Consider the following 19,362-nt stretch of genomic DNA (forward strand, 5'->3'; position numbering starts at 1 on the left):
CTAGTAAAATTGAAGAATCAAATTGTGATATTACTTTCTTACAAGAGATAAAAATAGATATCTTTGATATGGAATACATCAGAAAGTTTTGCCCAAAAAATTCAACAAATTTGAATATCTCCCATCAACTGGGGCATCTGGAGGAATTATTATTATTCGGTGCAGTTCTCTGTTCTCTGGCACTCTTGCTTTTCAAAATGAGTTCTCCATTTCTGTTCAATTCACCTGCAACCTCTCAAATAACACTTGGATTTTGACAAATGTTTATGGCCCAAGTCAAGCAGAAAGAATAGATGATTTCAGTGAATGGTTTACAAATATTGATATGCCCTCAGGTAGGCTTTACAAGCTTGACTTGGATTGGTTAATTATGGGTGACTTCAATTTCATCAGAAAACCCTCAGATAGAAACAAACCAGGGGGTGACATAAATGGGATGCTGCTTTTCAATGAGGCAATCAGCAATCTTGGCTTGGTGGAATTTCCACTAAAAGGAAGAAAGTTTACTTGGAGTAATATGCAGCAAGAACCTCTTCTTGAAAGATTGGATTGGTTCTTTACTTTTGCCTATTGGACTACCAATTATCATTCCTCATTGGTTTTTCCTATTGTTAAACCCACTTCAGATCATGTACCTTGTGTTATCTCTATTGGAACAAACTTACCAATGGCAAAAGTTTTCAGATTTGAAAATTACTGGTTATAGCACAGTGGCTTTAAGCAAATTGTGGAGGCCAGTTGAAACATTCCAGTAGGCCATTCTGATCCTGCCAAGAAAATTACTGCCAAATTGAAGAATCTGAGGAAAAGTATTAAACTTTGGACGAAAAATCTGCCTTGCCTAAGGTGCTAATAGATAAAGTCAAATCTATTATAGCCTTCTTGGATAGTATAGAGGAATTTAGAACCATTTCCCTTGAAGAATGGAATCTAAGGGACATTCTTAAAAATCATGTGATTACCTTGCTACAAAATCAGAAAGCTTACTGGAAGCAAAGAGGGAAAATAAAACGGGTGAAGCTAGGAGATGCAAATACAAGGTTCTTCCACAACAAAGCAACAATCAACTACATACATAATTATATTTCAATGCTAGTGAATGAAAGCTTGGCTGAAATATCTGATCATGATGGAAAAGCACACATTTTGTGGAAGGCTTTTAAAGAAAGAATGGTAAGTCTGATAACCCAACTATGCAGTTTAATTTACATGATATCTATGGTGAGGGAATGGATGCTAAAACTAGTGCACAGTTGGAAGCACCTTTTACTGATAAAGAAATTGATGACATTATAAAGGTTGCCAAATGAAAAATCTCTAGGACCTGATGGCTTCAATAATGAATTCTTCAAGAACTGTTGGCAAATCATTGGAAAAGATGTTAAAGAACCGATAAAGGGTTTTTATGAGGGTAATGTCAACTTGGAAAGTATAAACTCATCCTATATTAATCTAATTCAAAAAGTGGATTCTCCCATGCTTCTAAGTGATTTCAGACATATCTCTTTACTCAATAATGTGCATAAAATTATCACCAAATTGTTGGCAAATAGATTGCAGAAAATAATCCTTCAACTTGTTCACAAGAATCAGTATGGTTTTCTGAAGCATAGATCTATTCAAGATTGTTTGGGTTGGTCATTTGAATATCTTTTCCAGTGTCATAAATCAAAGGAAGAGATTGTCATTCTCAAGATTGACTTTGAAAAAGCTTTTGACAAGATTGAGCACAATACAATACTAGAAATATTAAGAGCAAGAGGATTTGGTGAAAGATGGATTAAATGGATACATTTAATTCTTAGCACTGGAACATCTGCTATCCTTCTAAATGGCACACCTAAAAAAAAATTATTGCAAAAGAGGGGTCAGGCAAGGTGACCCTCTTTCTCCTCTGATTTTTGTGCTGGCAGTAGACCTTATCCAATCAATTTTGAACAAAGCATCGACTCAAGGCATTATTGACAGGCCAATTCCTTTTACTGCTTGCCCTGAATTTCCTATTGTGCAATATGCCGATGATACATTAGTAATTATGAAAGCAGATGTCATAAACTTGGTTTGCCTTAAAGCTCTGCTATAAACATTTGCTGAATCTACTAGTCTAAAAGTGAATTATAACAAATCAAATATGATACCGATCAACTTAAGTGAAGAAAGGCTCAACCACTTTTCAGCAACAATAAATTGCAAGAAAGGATCTCTTCCTTCTACATACCTTGGGATGCCCCTATGTATTGTTAAACCTTCCATGGAACACTTTCTTCCCATCGTCCAAAGAACACAAGCAAGGCTAGGAGGGATTGCTGATATTTTAAACTATGTAGGTAAATTACAACTGGTTAAATCTGTGCTTGCTTCCATGCAAATATTCTTCATGTGTTGCTTTGATGTTCCTGTCACTATAAAGGAAAAAATTTCTGAAATATATGAGACACTGCCTTTGGAGAAAGAAAAATTCCGATGTACAAGCCAATGCTTCTGCGCTTGTTGCATGGAAAAAATATGCAAACCTAAAGAAAAGGAGGACTGGGAGTTCTTAATCTGGAAATTAAAAATAAGGCTTTCATGTTAAAGAATCTTCACAAATTTTTCAACAACCATGACATTCCTTGTGTCCATTTAATCAGAGAGTCCTGCTATTTAAATGGCAACCTGCCCACAAACAATTTGGAAGGAACTTTCTGGTTGAAATCACATCTCAAGTTGCTGGATATTTATAAGTCCATGTCTAGGTGCAATATTGGAATTGGGAAGACTGCAAACTTCTGGACAGATTTATGGGAACATAATTGTCTACATAAGAGATTCCCTCATCTGATAACATTTGCCAAACATACTGATTGGAACGTGGATAGAGTGATTCATACAAAATATTTTGAGGATCTGTTCCAGCTCCCTCTTTCACAACATGCTTTTGAGGAATTTCACAGTCTGGAAATAGTTTGCCAGAATGCTCTTACAATAGTAGAAGAAGGGGATCATGATAATTGGTCATATATTTGGGGAAATGCTGAATTCTCTTCTCTGAAGGCATACAAAGCAATGATTGGTTTCTCTGCAACACCTAAGATCTTCTCTACAATATGGAAATCTTCATGTCAAGCAAAGCATAAATTTTTGTTTTGGCTGCTACTTCATGATAGATTGAATACAAGAAATTTACTGAGAAGGAAGAATTTTCAGCTGCAATCCTATCAATGTGTTTTTAGAAACTGTAATGGAGACGAAACTCTAGTTCACTTATTGTGGGCATGTCTTTTTGCTGAACAATGCTGGAACTTTATATGTCCACATAGAAAACAAAAGATTGTCAATTCTAGAGGCCTTTGAAGATAATAGAACTAAAATAAAGTTGCCCTTCGCAATGGAAATTATGATACTGGTAGCTTGGGGCATTTGGATTGTCAGAAACAACAAAATTATGAAAGATCAAAATGATTTGTTTAACAGTTGGAAAGCAATTTATTCTCAAGAGCTAAGAATGCCGGTGCACAGAATGAAGAAGAAACATGCAGACTCTTTCAAAGAATGTCTTCAATATCAAGTTTAGATTTTATTTTCTGTTTCTCCTGTTTCTCTGAGAGTTTCTCACTCTCTTTCATAAACTGTGTATACCTTTGTTTTATGATTAATAAAAATTTCTTTACTTCAAAAAAAAATCTTTCAATGACACATTATGCACTCTCAGCCATTTGAGACAAGTCATGCTACAACAATAAATACTAAGCATATGACAAGAATAACATGCAACATGATATGCCAAAGTCTAGGCCACAGTCTAGACAAGCTTCCTTTTGCATCACTTTAGGCATGGAACTTTTTACTCGTATCCAACACCAATCAACTTATTTGAGATAGCTCTCAGAGATGAAATACAATATGCACCAGAGAACTAACCATACATAAATAAAGAACACTAACGAGCTCTGAACAAAATTTAAGTGAAAGGACAAGAGCTAAACGCAGTACTAGAAAACTAGAACACTCGCGGAACAATAACAACGAAAACTAGAGATTTCTATGCAATTAAAATGGAGTGGGTCCTTCTCCAAAACAAATGTGCCGGGATCCAACATATGCTACAGCAAACAAAACAAAACAAAACAAAAAAAAAAACAAAAAAAAATATGCTCCAAGAACAACACATATCGTATGAAGCAATAAGAAGAATATAGAGCATAGAAAGATGACCTGTTGTTTTGTTGACGAAGAGGGGATGCCTTGGGTATCCCCAAGCTTAAACGCTTGTACCTCTTGAATATTTCTTGGGGTTCAGGGGAATCCCCAAGCTCGAGATTTTGTCCATTCTTCATCTCATCAGATCATTCTTCTCTCCCGACACTTGAAAACTTCCTTCATACAAAACTTAACACAATTCTCTATTAGCAGCATTAGTACAATCAAAATAAACAAATCCACTTGGGTTCAGTTATAACATATGTCAAACATCTATTAAAGCATTAGCTACTGTAGAAACTCTTCAAAAAGCTCTTTGATCAGAAGAACTCATAAAGAAAGAGATTTAAGAGGCAAATGCAAATAGTGCAGAAATCTGTCAAAACAACATCACGTAAAGATCGATTTGTTCGAAAATCTTCTGTTGCTTATCTCGAAAAGTGGTCAACTAACAAAAGTTAGATAATAAACCGGGGCATATGCTAAAAAACTGGAAGATCAAAATTCCACTCTGGCTATCTATACTTCTTATAAAGAAAAATCCCACTAACTGCAATTAATGTTAGTCTATCTCTACATGCAAACATCCACATCAGCTACTCTATTAGCCAATTAAATGTCCATGTCATCCCCACTAACATTCATTATTGATGTATCCTTGCATGCAAGCAATCTGTGTCACCATTTTTTGATTAAAATATCCACATAGCTAATTTATAGCCATCAAATATAAAAAAATAACGTGAATTAAATTTAGCATCTCAAGTATTTTGACCAATTGAATATTGCATACTTCTATAGACAATTCATATTACATATGTATTATACAATTTCATTTAGACAGAATAATTTCTTAGAAGATTCCCGCTGCAACGCGCAGGGTAACCTTCTAGTTTATACGAAATTTTGTGGTGACAACACATAATCTGTTTCTGGACAGCAACTTCCCCAAATCTTACTTTCATCCTATTAGAGGCTATTATTGGCACAAAAACGAAATAAAAATAAAAAGGAGAGGTTATTATAGCGGCAATAACTTCCAAGACTCAACAAAAGAAAAATTACAGAAAATAAAAATGGGTTATCTTCCAAGAGTGCTTTTCTTTAACGCCTTTCAACTAAACGCAGAAAAAGAGCTCGCATCAAGTATTATCAAGTGAAGAAGCATCAAGATAAATGAGAGAAGTATTTTCAACAAGGATTTTTATTTTATCAATATGAGTTTTAGAAGACCCTTTCTCTGCACTTTTAGATTCACTACTTTCATCAAATGGATATTCAGGAATAATCCAATCAAAATTCTTTTCCCAAGCTTCATGCATTGCTAATAGTTTGAAAGGTATTGGTATCTCACTTTGTCTCATACACTACAAGAAAAGTTCGGATCCTCAACGTCAAATTTTTGTCAGGTATAGCCCCTTTTTCGTCGCCTATGGGCCTAACTCGACCATATGGGTTCTGTGGTCAATACATCGTCACGCAAAGTCCTACAACAGATTTTTCGGTCCGTCGCGTTTGGGCGCCCTTCGGCCACGAAAAATCGGACCGTTGCAGAAGAGGTTTCGGGAGGCCGTTGAGTGCTGACGTCATGTAAACAGACACGTGGTAGACGCTGTTAACTCTCAGTTGACGCCGTTAACCAGCTGAAACCCCGTGGTAGATGGTAGGCCCACACAAGGCATGTCACGCCTTAAGTAGGCCGGCCCATTTAGTTTGCGGGCTGGGCCTACTAAGTTAGTTTGACCGGTCAACTATATAACTGGGCTGGGCTAGTAGATACGTGGGCCAGGCCTAACCTCTAAGGTTGACTGGTCAAAACTTCAATGGGACGGCTGATACGTCCAAAACGTATCTACTTTCCCGAACAGTTTTGCTATTGTTTTGCCTCTAATTTGTGTATTTTGGATGCAACTAACACGGACTAACGCTGTTTTCAGCAGAACTATTCTGGTGTCTCGTTTTTGTGCAGAAATCCAACTTTCGGGAAAATCCTCGGAATTTATGCAGAAGGCCCTATTTTCCCAGAATAATGACGGAGCCAGAAGGACAATTGAGGTGGAGGCCCGAGGGCCCCACACCATAGGGCGGCGCGGCCCAGGGGGGGCCCGCGCGGCCCTGTGGTGTGGCCCCCTCGGCCGGCCTCCGACGCCCTCCTTCGGACTATTTATCGGCCTCGACCTAAAAACGCACGGAGAGAAGTCGAAGTCGCCAGAAACCCTCCAGAACGCCGTCACATCGCGAAACTCCGTCGCGGGAGCCAGAAGTCTCCGTTCTGGCACTCCACCGGGACGTGGAATTGGAGGAGATCATCGCCGCCATCACCGCCAATGCCTCTACATCAACCAGCCATGTTTCCCCCATTCATGTGTGAGTAATTCCCCCGCTGTAGGCTGAAGGGGATGGTAGGGATTGGATGAGATTGGTCATGTAATAGCATAAGATTGTTAGGGCATAGTGCCTAGTGTCCGTAATTGGTACTTTGATGATATTGTTGCAACTTGTTATGCTTAATGCTTGTCACTAGGGCCCGAGTGCCATGATCTCAGATCTGAACATGTTATTGTTTCATCATGATATTCATTGTTTATGGTCTTACCTATAAGTTGTATACACATGTCACTGTCCGGAACCGATGGCCCCGAAGTGACAGAAATCGGGACAACCGGAGGGGATGGTAGCGATGTGAGGATCACATGTGTTCACGGAGTGTTAATGCTTTGCTCCGGTACTTTATTAAAAGGAGTACCTTAATATCCAGTAGTTTCCCTTGAGGCCCGGCTGCCACCGGCTGGTAGGACAAAAGATGTTGTGCAAGTTTCTCATTGCGAGCACGCACGACTATATATGGAACACATGCCTATTGATTGCTTTGTACTTGGACACCGTTTTATTATTATCTGCAAATGCCCTGCTATGATTGTTACATGAGTTTCTCTCATCCATGCAACGCCCGTCATCCGTCCCCGTGCCTACAGTATTTTAATCCTGCTGTTTACTAAAATCACTACTGCTGTCTCTGTTACTCTGCTGCTATTTCACTATCTGCATCGCTATAAAACTGTTACTCTTGATAAACTCTTGCGAGCAAGTCTGTTTCCAGTGCAGCTGAATTGACAACTCCGCTGTTAAGGCTTCCAAGTGTTCTTTGTCTCCCCTTGTGTCGAATCAATAAATTGGGTTTTACTTCCCTCGAAGACTGTTGCGATCCCCTATACTTGTGGGTCATCAAGACTATTTTCTGGCGCCGTTGCCGGGGAGCATAGCTTTATTTGGAAGTTCACTTGGATTAATATTGTTCGCTGCAAATTCTCCATCATGGGTAAACCTCGCGATACTAAGATCGCCATATTACCATCCACTACAAGAAAAGGTACAATTCTGAATACCTCTGCTGCTCTTGATTCACCATCTGTGATTGATAAACTTGTTTCACCGCCACATGCTTCGCATGCGGGTACTTCTGCTGAATCTGAAAACTCTCATAATATTGATAATGTTTCTGCTGTGCTTGATGATAGTGGTTCATTGGGATCCTTTCTAGATGCTACAATTGCTAGGTCTAGACAAATTGAAAATACTGAAACTCCTAATGTTACTACACCTGTTAGTTCACCTGAACTTGATTATTTTAGTGATGATCCTGATGAAGATTATGTGGAGCTTAATGATGATTTTATTGAAAAATGCAATGCTACTACTGATGCAAGAAAAATTAAAAAGTTGCTTGCAGAACATGCTGTTAGATATAAACTGTCTCCTGATCCTAAGTTTGCCACATCTCCTATAAACATTAGGGATAAAGATTATGATTTTTCTCTTGATTTATCTCATATAGCTATTGTTGAGAAAACACCCTTTTGTGGTACTGAAAAAGAAAGTGCTGTTGAACACATGACTGAGTTATCTACTCTGAGTAGCTTGTTTTCTGATGATGTCAAGATGCGTACTTACTTTGTTGCTAAAATCTTTCCATTCTCATTAAAGGATGACGCTAAAACTTGGTATAATAATTTGCCACCTAATTCTATTAGAAGTCCGAAAGAATTGCTTGATGTTTTCTTCCGCAAATACTTTGCTGCTAGTGCTCAACATATTGCTTTGCAGAGAATTTATAATTTTGACCAGGGAGATGAAGAGAAATTGCCTGAGGCTTGGGCGAGATTTTGCTCTCTTATTAGAGCTCAGCCTGATCATGATCTGGAAAAGCATGATTTACTTGATATATTTTATAGTGGACTAACCATTGAATCTAGGGCATACCTGGATAGTTGTGCTGGTTGTGTTTTCAGGAAAAGAACTCCGGATGACGCTGAAGAATTATTGGCTAAAATAAGCCGGAATCATGATGATTGGACTACGCCTGAACCAACTCCAACGCCAATATTGAAGAAGAGGGGTTTAATTAAATTGAATGATGAAGATATGAGGGAAGCCAAGAAGTCTCTCAAGGAGAAAGGTATTAAATCTGAAGATGTGAAGAATTTACCTCCTATAGAAGATATATGTGAGATAATTCCCCCTTCATCCATGATTGAGGTAAACTCCCTTCAACGCTTTACTAGGGAAGATATTCCGTATTCGAAACCTCCTGCACAATGCTTATATGAGTTTGATAATTATATTGTTAAGCAAGAAAATTTTAATATGAGAGTAGAGAATCATTTAATGGAAAATTCTCGAGCTATTAGTGAATTGCATGGTATTGTGGAGAGAACCTCCAATGATGTTAAGATGCTTGTTAAACATTTTCATATGATTCAAACTCAAATTGATCAACTCACTAAAGTGCAAAATGACTTGTTAGGGAATAATTCTAAAGAGAAACATGCTTATGAAGTAACAACTAGAGGTGGTGTCTCTACCCAGGATCCTCTATATCCTGAAGGGCATCCCAAAAGAATTGAACAAGATTCTCAACGCATTGAACCTAGTGCTCATTCTAGGAAGAAAAAGAAGAAGAAGCATAAAAATGTTGTAGAATCCTCTGAACCTGTTAATGATCCTAATAGTATTTCTATTTCTGATGCTGAAACTGAAAGTGGTAATGAACATGATAATGATAATGATAAGAATGATACTCCTGATAAAGAAGAGGTAGAGGATGAACCTGAAAAGCATGCTAAAAATAAAAAGTACACTAAAGAAGATTTTATTGCTGAGAAACATGGTAATGAAAGAGAACCTTGGGTGCAAAAACAAATGCCTTTTCCTGCTAAGAAACTAAAATCAAAGGAAGAAGAACACTATAATAAATTTTGCGATTGGATGAAACCTTTATTCTTGCAAATCCCTTTGACTGATGCTATTAAATTGCCACCTTATTCAAAGTATATGAAAGATATTGTTACTAACAAAAGGAAAATCCCCAATGAGGAAATTTCCACTATGCTTGCTAATTACTCTTTCAATGGCAAAGTTCCAAAGAAGTTGGGCGACCCAGGTATACCTACTATTCCTTGTTCTATTAAGAATAATTATGTTAAAACTGCTCTATGTGATTTGGGAGCCGGTGTTAGTGTTATGCCTTTTTCTCTTTATAAGAGACTTTACTTAGATAAGTTGATACCTACTGATATATCTTTGCAAATGGCTGATAAATCTACTGCTATTCCTGTTGGTATATGTGAGAATGTTCCTGTTCAAGTTACTACTAACTGCTTAATATTAACTGATTTTGTTGTGTTGGAAATGCCTGAAGATGATAATATGTCTATTATTCTTGGGAGACCTTTTCTTAACACCGCAGGGGCTGTTATTGATTGCAATAAAGGAAAGGTTACCTTCAATGTTGATGATAAGGAGCATACCGTCTATTTTCCCAAGAGGGTTGATAAAGTATGTGGAGTTAATACTATTTCTAATGTGAGAACTATCAAAGTTGGAACTATCAATTGTCCAATATATGAGCCTAAAGAAGAATATCAAACTCTTGTGATTGGATCCATATCAATACAATTCAAGGTAACATGATTGATTTGAGGTTTACTTCTTCATATGCTATGTAAAATTTATTTGGTGGCAAGACTTGATCAACCTTGTTAACAAATTCATTTTATATGCATAGAGAAACTAAACAACATATCTTTCTTCCTCCACTTATTTTACTTACTGTAGCAATACATTTGTATCTTTACTTTATTGCATTATTGTGCTAAGTAAAGTTTCTAATCGAAGGTTGATACTAGATTTGGATTTCTGCGCAGAAACAGATTTCTATCTGTCACGAATCTGGGTCTAATTCTCTGTAGGAAATTCAGAAAATTATGCCAATTTACGTGCGTGTTCCTCAGATATGTACGCAACTTTCATTAGTTTTGAGTTTTTTGATTTGAGCAACGGAAGTATTTATTTAAAATTCGTCTTTACTGGCTGTTCTGTTTTGGCAGATTCTGTCTCTATTTTTTTTTGCATTGTCTCTTGTGGACTTTAAGCGAGCTTTTCTAGACATAGAGAGCTGTAGCTAATGTTTTATTGAGTTCTTGCAATGTGCCACTACAGGACCAAGGTGGATTCAAGTTTTTTGAGTACTAACCCCTCTAATGAAGTTTATGAGAAGTTTGGTGTGGCAGAAGTTTTTAAGGGTCAAGAGAGAAGGGTGATATAATGTGATCAAGAAGAGTCAAAAGCCTAAGCTTGGGGGGAGGTATATCGGCATCACTCATTCTTTGCATATTATGATTGCTGGATACTTATACATACTTGTTTAGTCTCTTTGAGTGGTTTTCTAATGAGAGGGAGATGATATTTGGGGAAGTGCTGCCTGAAAACAGATTCTGGAATGTTACCGTAAAAATTCTCAAAAATAGCCAGAGCGTCATTTTGAGCTGCCAATTTTTGTGCAGGTTCCCCAGGTTGTTATCTAACTTTCATTAGTTGAACACTTTTCGAGCTGAGCAACGTAAGATTTTTGTAAAAATCGATTTCTGTACTGCTGTCAGGTTTTGGCAGATTTCTGCCATCTCGCTTTTCTGTGTTTCTTTTAGTTTGCTATTTCTTGTTTTTGTTTTGTTTCCTTCCCAAAACACAAAAAGACCAAAAATATTTCTGTTGTTTCTCTTCACCATTTGTTTGCTTTGGTTTCTTGCATTTGTTTCACTTTATTTGCTATTGCTAGTTTGCTATAAGAAAACCCAAAAAGATTTTGCTTTGTTTGCTTGTTTCCTTTTGTTCTTGTTTGCAATTCGAAAACACCAAAAATATTTGCTGTTATTCTTTGGTTTTGTAAAGTTCTTTATGAGTTCAATGGTCTTCGGTGGCTGGAGCGTGGTTTTCATTTCATATTATCCAAGCTACACAAGTGAAAAGGCAATAATGACGATCTACGACAATCTGATTGTGGTGAGAGGCTGGTATGAACTCTATTTGTTTTCATTTTTGTACATAAACTCATCCATGTGAGCATGCTTAGTTGGTTCATGTGAGGTATATGTTATTTGAGAAAGTCTAGTAGTTCATGATCTCTCATGTTTAGCTCCAATTTATTAATATGAGTAGCATGTCATGGATGTTTGCTTGCATTGTTTTATTCATAAGTAAGTATGGCATTGTGGTATCCTCCTCTGAATAATTCATTTATATCGACTTGGCACATGCTCATGCATGCATATGACTGAACAAAAAGTCAATTAAGCCTCGATGATCTATATTGCTTCAGAGTTCTTGTATCATTTTTATGCCTCCGTTAATTTATTTTGCCGCAAGCATGATTATGACGATTCTTCGCTCTCTTGATTTGTCGCTCCCTAGTCTATTGCTAGCCTTCACTTGTACTGAGCGGGAACGCTGCTCGTGCTTCCAAACACCTGAAAACCAAGTTATTCCAGAGTGTCCACCATAAATACCTATGCATGTCATTTCAAACCATTCCAAGTAAATTCTCATGCGCTACCTTTAAAACCTTCAAAATGTTTCTCAATTTGTGTTTATGTTTCATAGCTCATGAGGAAGTATGTGGTGTTTAGCTTTCAACCTTGTCATTTACTTTTGACGGACTCTCATATGGACTAGTGGCACATCCGCTTATCCAATAATTTTGCAAAAAGAGCTGGCAATGGGATTCCCGTCCGAATTAATTAACTTAAATAGACACTCCTCCATGGTTTGTGATTGTTGGACGGCACCCGAAGGATTCGGTTAGCCATGGCTTGTGTAAGCAAAGGTTGGGGGGAGTGTCATCATCATAATAAAACTAAAATAAAAAAGGGGCACTCCTTCATGGTATGAGATTGTTGGCAGGCACCCGAGGATTCGGTTAGCCATGGTTTGTGTAAGAAAGGTTGGAAGGAGTGCCAAATAAATATGCAATAATTCATGGGAGCCGCTCTTGAAAGTCCGGTTGGCGAGGTAGTTGGTGTACCCATTACCATTCGTTGACAACAACAAACACCTCTCAAAATGATTTTACTTCTGTCTTTATAAAAATGAAAAGCTCTAGTGCATGTTAATCCCTGCTTCCCTCTGCGAAGGGTCAATCTTTTACTTTTATGTTGTGTCTCCATTATTTCTTTGAGCACTATCTTGAGAGCACAACTGTCATTCTTAGTATAATATGCTTGTCTCAAAATATGATTGATTGTGGTATAACTTTGATGCATTTATCTTTTGACAATCACTACTTCTAGTCTTTCTATGAACTCCAGAGGTGCCCGGGCATTTATGTTTTGCCAATCAAATACAGGCAAGCGAGATACCACTTTATCATACTCTCTTATGAACATTGCAATCCTGCTTATATACATGATTCATGATGCTTATTATTAATTGTTGGTACCTCTCCATGATTGACATAGCTATTAGATGATCTTATTTGCATGTATCTCATTATGAACTGCTTAAGTATTAGCCATAGCATGAGAATATATACATCATATGGGCAAATGTGTTCGTGAAAGTTCTTTTATCGCTCAGTTGTTAACTGAATTGCTTGAGGACAAGCAATAAGCTAAGCTTGGGGGGAGTTGATACGTCCAAAATGTATCTACTTTCCCGAACACTTTTGCTATTGTTTTGCCTCTAATTTGTGTATTTTGGATGCAACTAACACGGACTAACGCTGTTTTCAGCAGAACTGTTCTGGTGTCTCGTTTTTGTGCAGAAATCCAACTTTCGGGAAAATCCTCGGAATTTATGCAGAAGGCCCTATTTTCCCAGAATAATGACGGAGCCAGAAGGACAATTGAGGTGGAGGCCCGAGGGCCCCACACCATAGGGCGGCGCGGCCCAGGGGGGGCCCGCGCGGCCCTGTGGTGTGGCCCCCTCGGCCGGCCTCCGACGCCCTCCTTCGGACTATTTATCGGCCTCGACCTAAAAACGCACGGAGAGAAGTCGAAGTCGCCAGAAACCCTCCAGAACGCCGTCACATCGCGAAACTCCGCCGCGGGAGCCAGAAGTCTCCGTTCTGGCACTCCGCCGGGACGGGGAATTGGAGGAGATCATCGCCGCCATCACCGCCAACGCCTCTACATCCACCAGCCATGTTTCCCCATCCATGTGTGAGTAATTCCCCGCTGTAGGCTGAAGGGGATGGTAGGGATTGGATGAGATTGGTCATGTAATAGCATAAGATTGTTAGGGCATAGTGCCTAGTGTCCGTAATTGGTACTTTGATGATATTGTTGCAACTTGTTATGCTTAATGCTTGTCACTAGGGCCCGAGTGCCATGATCTCAGATCTGAACATGTTATTGTTTCATCATGATATTCATTGTTTATGGTCTTACCTATAAGTTGTATACACATGTCGCTGTCCGGAACCGATGGCCCCGAAGTGACAGAAATCGGGACAACCGGAGGGGATGGTAGCGATGTGAGGATCACATGTGTTCACGGAGTGTTAATGCTTTGCTCCGGTACTTTATTAAAAGGAGTACCTTAATATCCAGTAGTTTCCCTTGAGGCCCGGCTGCCACCGGCTGGTAGGACAAAAGATGTTGTGCAAGTTTCTCATTGCGAGCACGCACGACTATATATGGAACACATGCCTATTGATTGCTTTGTACTTGGACACCGTTTTATTATTATCTGCAAATGCCCTGCTATGATTGTTACATGAGTTTCTCTCATCCATGCAACGCCCGTCATCCGTCCCCGTGCCTACAGTATTTTAATCCTGCTGTTTACTAAAATCACTACTGCTGTCTCTGTTACTCTGCTGCTGCTATTTCACTATCAAGCTATCGCTATAAAACTGTTACTACTGATAAACTCTTGCGAGCAAGTCTGTTTCCAGGTGCAGCTGAATTGACAACTCCGCTGTTAAGGCTTCCAAGTGTTCTTTGTCTCCCCTTGTGTCGAATCAATAAATTGGGTTTTACTTCCCTCGAAGACTGTTGCGATCCCCTATACTTGTGGGTCATCAACGGCCCACAAAGCATGTGGGCCGGCCTGAATGCCTCTGTTTGACCGGTCAAAAGGACGAGTGGGCCGGCCCACTGATCAAGTGGGCTAGGCCGGTTGTCTTCATTTGACCGGTCAACAATTAAATGGGTCGGCCCAATAGTCATGTGGGTTAGGCCGAATTTCTTTGTTTGACCGGTCAACATTTAAATCTGGCCGGCCCAATAAGCATGTGGGCTGGGCCAAATGTCTTTGTTTGACCGGTCAAAAAACAAACGGGTCGGCCCAATAATTATGTGGGCCAGGCCGAAGGTTTTGTTTGATCGGTCAACATGATAAAAGGGCTGGCCCATTAAGCATGTGGGTCCCACTTCCCTATTATTGGGCCGGCCGAGTTAGTAAGTGTGTCCACCTTAAAGCATGTGGGTGGCCTAATAAGCATGTGGGCCCCACTTTCCTGTTATTGGGCCAGCCTAGTTAGTAAGTGGGGTCCACCTTAAAGCAAGTGATCCGGCCAAATAAGTAAGTGGGTCGGCCCTCAAAATAAAAGTGGACCCCACTTACAGTAAGTGGGCCGACCCATTAAGTAAGTGCTAGGGCACTGGTTGTTTGACTAGTCAACTTGCATTCTGGGCCGCCCGAATTAGGCGTATGAGAAGGCCCATTAAATTTCATGGGCCTGCAGCCAATTAAAGTTAAAAGCTGGTAACAATGATATACCCAATTAAATACATATTGTAGCATTGTGTCCAAAATAAAATGATTAGGAAAATTACAAGGCAATTAATGTGCCCAAATAAAAAATTACATATAATCATGAGGGCTTCTATTAGCATCATCAATAACACGCTAATATTTGGAGATCACCTTGACTGAATCTAGTGTACTCTTTGTCAACATATCAGCTACAGATCTTAGAGCACCAACACCATGTCTTTCATACAGTACAACCATGAGATATTTACTATTTGATAAAAGGAATGGTCTAAGTTGACCGTTATGGGAGGATGCATCAGAAGAAAGGTCAGAAGTTTTTGCGGGCTTCTCTTCTGATGAGGATTCTTCGTTACAACTGCATTCTGATATGTATTGTAAAAAGAGTTAAACAATAAACTACGCAAACATGTATTAAGCATTGTCGATATGTATTAAGCACAGACTTACATTATATCGTTGCATAGGCTCACTATGGAACCTTTTTGCCCTCTATCTTCTACTAAGGACTGCTTCATTACAACTGCGTTCTAGTAATATTGCAAACATAGTTACAACAGTGAGGTATTCAAACATGTATTATGCAATTTAGATATAAGATAATAACAAGTTGCAGAAATAAGCACAAGATAATGTTTGGAACTTGTACTAAGCACAAACTTACATTATAATGTTGCATAGGCTCGCTACAGATCCTTTTTTGGCGTCTATCTTCTAATGATGACTGCTTCATTACAACTGCATTTTGGTAATATTGCAAACATAGTTACAACAATGAACTATTCAAACATGTATTATGCAATGTAGAGATCAGATAACAGCATGTAGCAGAAATAAGCACAAGATAAGATAAGAAACATGTAATAAGCACATACTGGCTCGCTGTAGGTCCTTCTCTTGCATGCACTAGTCATGGTCAACATGCCTGTCATTTTAGGCTCAGCCATCAGGTGAAATGCTAATCCTCCTGCTCCATTGTCCTTAATCTATGTTTAGATATCACATTTAAGACCAAGTCAGTTGGTTTCAAATAACAAAAACTTGAGCTGCCAAATGAATAAGCTAATATTTACCGGATATCAGATTAAAACCAACTAGATGTTGCTTTACATGAGATAAGAATTTCAGATATTCACATTTAGAGTACGGAATGAATATAACTGTAATGCCAAGGTTTTCCACATAAAGTAAACTGGCATTAAGAGTGACCAGATGTCAGGTTCAAAGCACCTTCGTAGTTTCTCCAAGACAAGTATATCAAATAGGCAGAAACATAGTAAAGCATGAATGGCATAGCTATCACAGGGTTCTAAGTGTTAATCTCTGGCAGAAGGAACAATGCATACAGCTTATATATAATAATAGAAGTAAACTGCCAAAATTACCAACCAAGAACTCAGATTCCAACATTCCCTAGCGTCACCGTTGTTAATGTTTGATGTTCTAATAAGCAGTTCGCATGATCAATCCCTAGGAAAAATAACATTGACAAGTTAGTCTATGATAGTACAAAGACCAGACATGCACGCAACAATAACTACACAAGCTGTGCGACAAGAGCATTCATGGAAAAAATAGCTATAAGCTAATGACGAGGTATAAGAGCAAGCAGATTGGAAATGCACATAGCATGATTATAAAAGCAGTGTGAAAATAGCAGGCAGTAGAAAACAGCTAGCAACAAAATGAATGGGTATACGGCTATCAATATGTGGATGCACACATGTGTTAGTAGAACTAACAGGATGGTAGGGACCGGATAATGCTTTTGTACAATATTAAAACGAACTTCATGTGAAGCAACACATCAAGAAAGTTAATGCCCTATGAGATCTGCAAATAACTATACAAAACATGAGTAAAGAAACACCACGATCAAATGGGCCAGAGTACTTACCAAGTTGCGGCGGGGAGGATGGGGCGGTAGCTTGCATTCCAGCGGCAGCGAACGCGGGAGACGATGAATTGACCCTGTTTCAGGAGAAGCGGGCTTTAGTGAAGCAAGATCTGTTCGGCTGGCAAGGGATTCAGTGATGTTGATACAGCTGGTGCGCCAAGGTAGTCGGTGGAATAGATCGGCTATTGTGGAGGGGGGTCCGTGGTGAAGTAGATCCTGTTTTGTTGGAGAGGATATGGTGCATCGACAGGAAAGGCGTTGATTGCTACACTGTGGATGAGGTCGGCGGTGAACCAGATCCATCGGTGGCGAGGGCGGCGGGGAGTGGATCCGGTGGGTGGACAGCCAACAAGATCAAGGCTACGCTATGAAGGAGTATGCCGGCGGTGAAGCAGATCTAGTACTATAGAGTCGGAGGTTTGGCGTGTGAGAGTATTTTTGAGGAAATGGGGCGAATAGTTGGTGGGTGGGTGGGCGCCTGTGGGGAGGGTTCGGGATCTAGGCAAGATATTTCATTGTTACCGAATGAGCCCTCCATGGTTGCTGGGTTGTAGCTTCTGGACCAGGGTTAAAAGGGTAAAACTAGTCACGAGAGTTTTGAATGGATGCGGCGGGATGCTTGGGCGCGCAGCCGAAATTTTCAGTTTCAAGTGGCGGGAACGACAAAAATAATGTTCTTCCCCAGGTAGCTCTCATTTCTTCCTCTTCTCTCTCTCCAACCCACCCCTTGAGAGTCTCTCCCACGCCCCGGCTCCTCTCTTCTTCTCTCCGGTGGCCTCGCCGGCCGGAGACGAGGCTGACTTCTCTCTGTATATCGTACACCCTCCGATCTAAATTAATTGATTCAAATTTTATTAGATGTCTATGTATCTAGAGTAAAAACATGTATGGATACATCCATATTTAGATAAGCAAAGTTGAGTCAATTAATTTGGATCCGAGGGAGTAGTTTTGTTGTAAGCTTAGATCTGGTGTTTCCCATGTGGAGAATGACGTGATGCAGTCGGGGATCTCGTCATCGGCTTCAGATCTGGCCAATGGGGAATCTGGCGGATCAGATCTGGCGGATCTAGTGATGGCGCTATCGGTAAGGCTTGCTTTGGTCAATGCTTCAGATCTGGCCAATGGGGAAGTCAAGCTGCGGACGTTCCCATGAGTTCACAAGGTCGGGGCATACGACGGCGTCATCCGTTTTGCCCATGCACTTCTTCTGCTTCGTCAGAGCCAATATGCTGTTGCTGAGGCCCTTCTTCTACTTCGTCCTGGCGACTACCAGCGACACCGTCCCAAGTGGTGCGTCCCCGGTGACGGAGTTGCTGGCCAGGATGCGGAGCAAAGCTCTGATGTGTGGTCGAGAAGGACTCGATTGCTTTTTTCTTTATATTTTGGGGTCCTTTTTGTAAAGTTGCAGGTCCTATTATTTATTGTCTAGTTCTTTTGGAACTCTATGTAATTTTTTGGACTAGTTTCCATTGGCACCGATAAACTTGAATTTTGACAAGTTCACGGAAAAAAATTCCTTCACACATATGGCCTATACTGTATGAACATTATTGGGATTTAAACTATATGTAATGGCCAACACTTGCGCAAGTGGGCTCATCTAGTGTACACTAGTTTCCATTAGCACTGATAAATTTAAATCTTGACAATTTCTCGAAAAAAATTCATTCACATATGGCCTATCATGTATGAACATTATTGGGATTCAAACTATACATAGATGGCCAACCCTTGTGCAAGGGGGTCCTCTAATGTGCACTAGTTTCCATTAGCATCGATAAATTTGAATATTGACAAGTTCTCGGAAAAAATTGCTTCACACATATGCCCTATCATGTATGAATATTATTGGGATTCAAACTATATATGGATGGCTAATACTTGCGCAACGGGGTCCTCTAGTGTGCCCTAGTTTCCATTAGCACTGATAAGCTTGAATTTTGATAAGTTATTGAAGAGACTTGTTTCGTGATTGTTGGCCTATATCATGCATATATGAACATTTTTGGGATTCAAATTTTTATAGATGGCCAACACTTGTGAAAGGGCGAGGGGTCCTCTAATTAATGTGCACTAGCTAGATTCCATTGGCACCGATAAACTTGAATTTTGACAAGTTATTGAAAAAACTTGTTTCACAATATAATATGGCCTACCACATGTGTATAAACATTCTTGTGATTCAATCTATAGATGGTGGCAAACACACTTGCACAAGGGTCGGGGTCCTATAA

The sequence above is a fragment of the Lolium perenne genome, chromosome 7 (assembly GCF_019359855.2).
Source record: "Lolium perenne isolate Kyuss_39 chromosome 7, Kyuss_2.0, whole genome shotgun sequence".
NCBI classification, from domain to species: domain Eukaryota; kingdom Viridiplantae; phylum Streptophyta; class Magnoliopsida; order Poales; family Poaceae; genus Lolium; species Lolium perenne.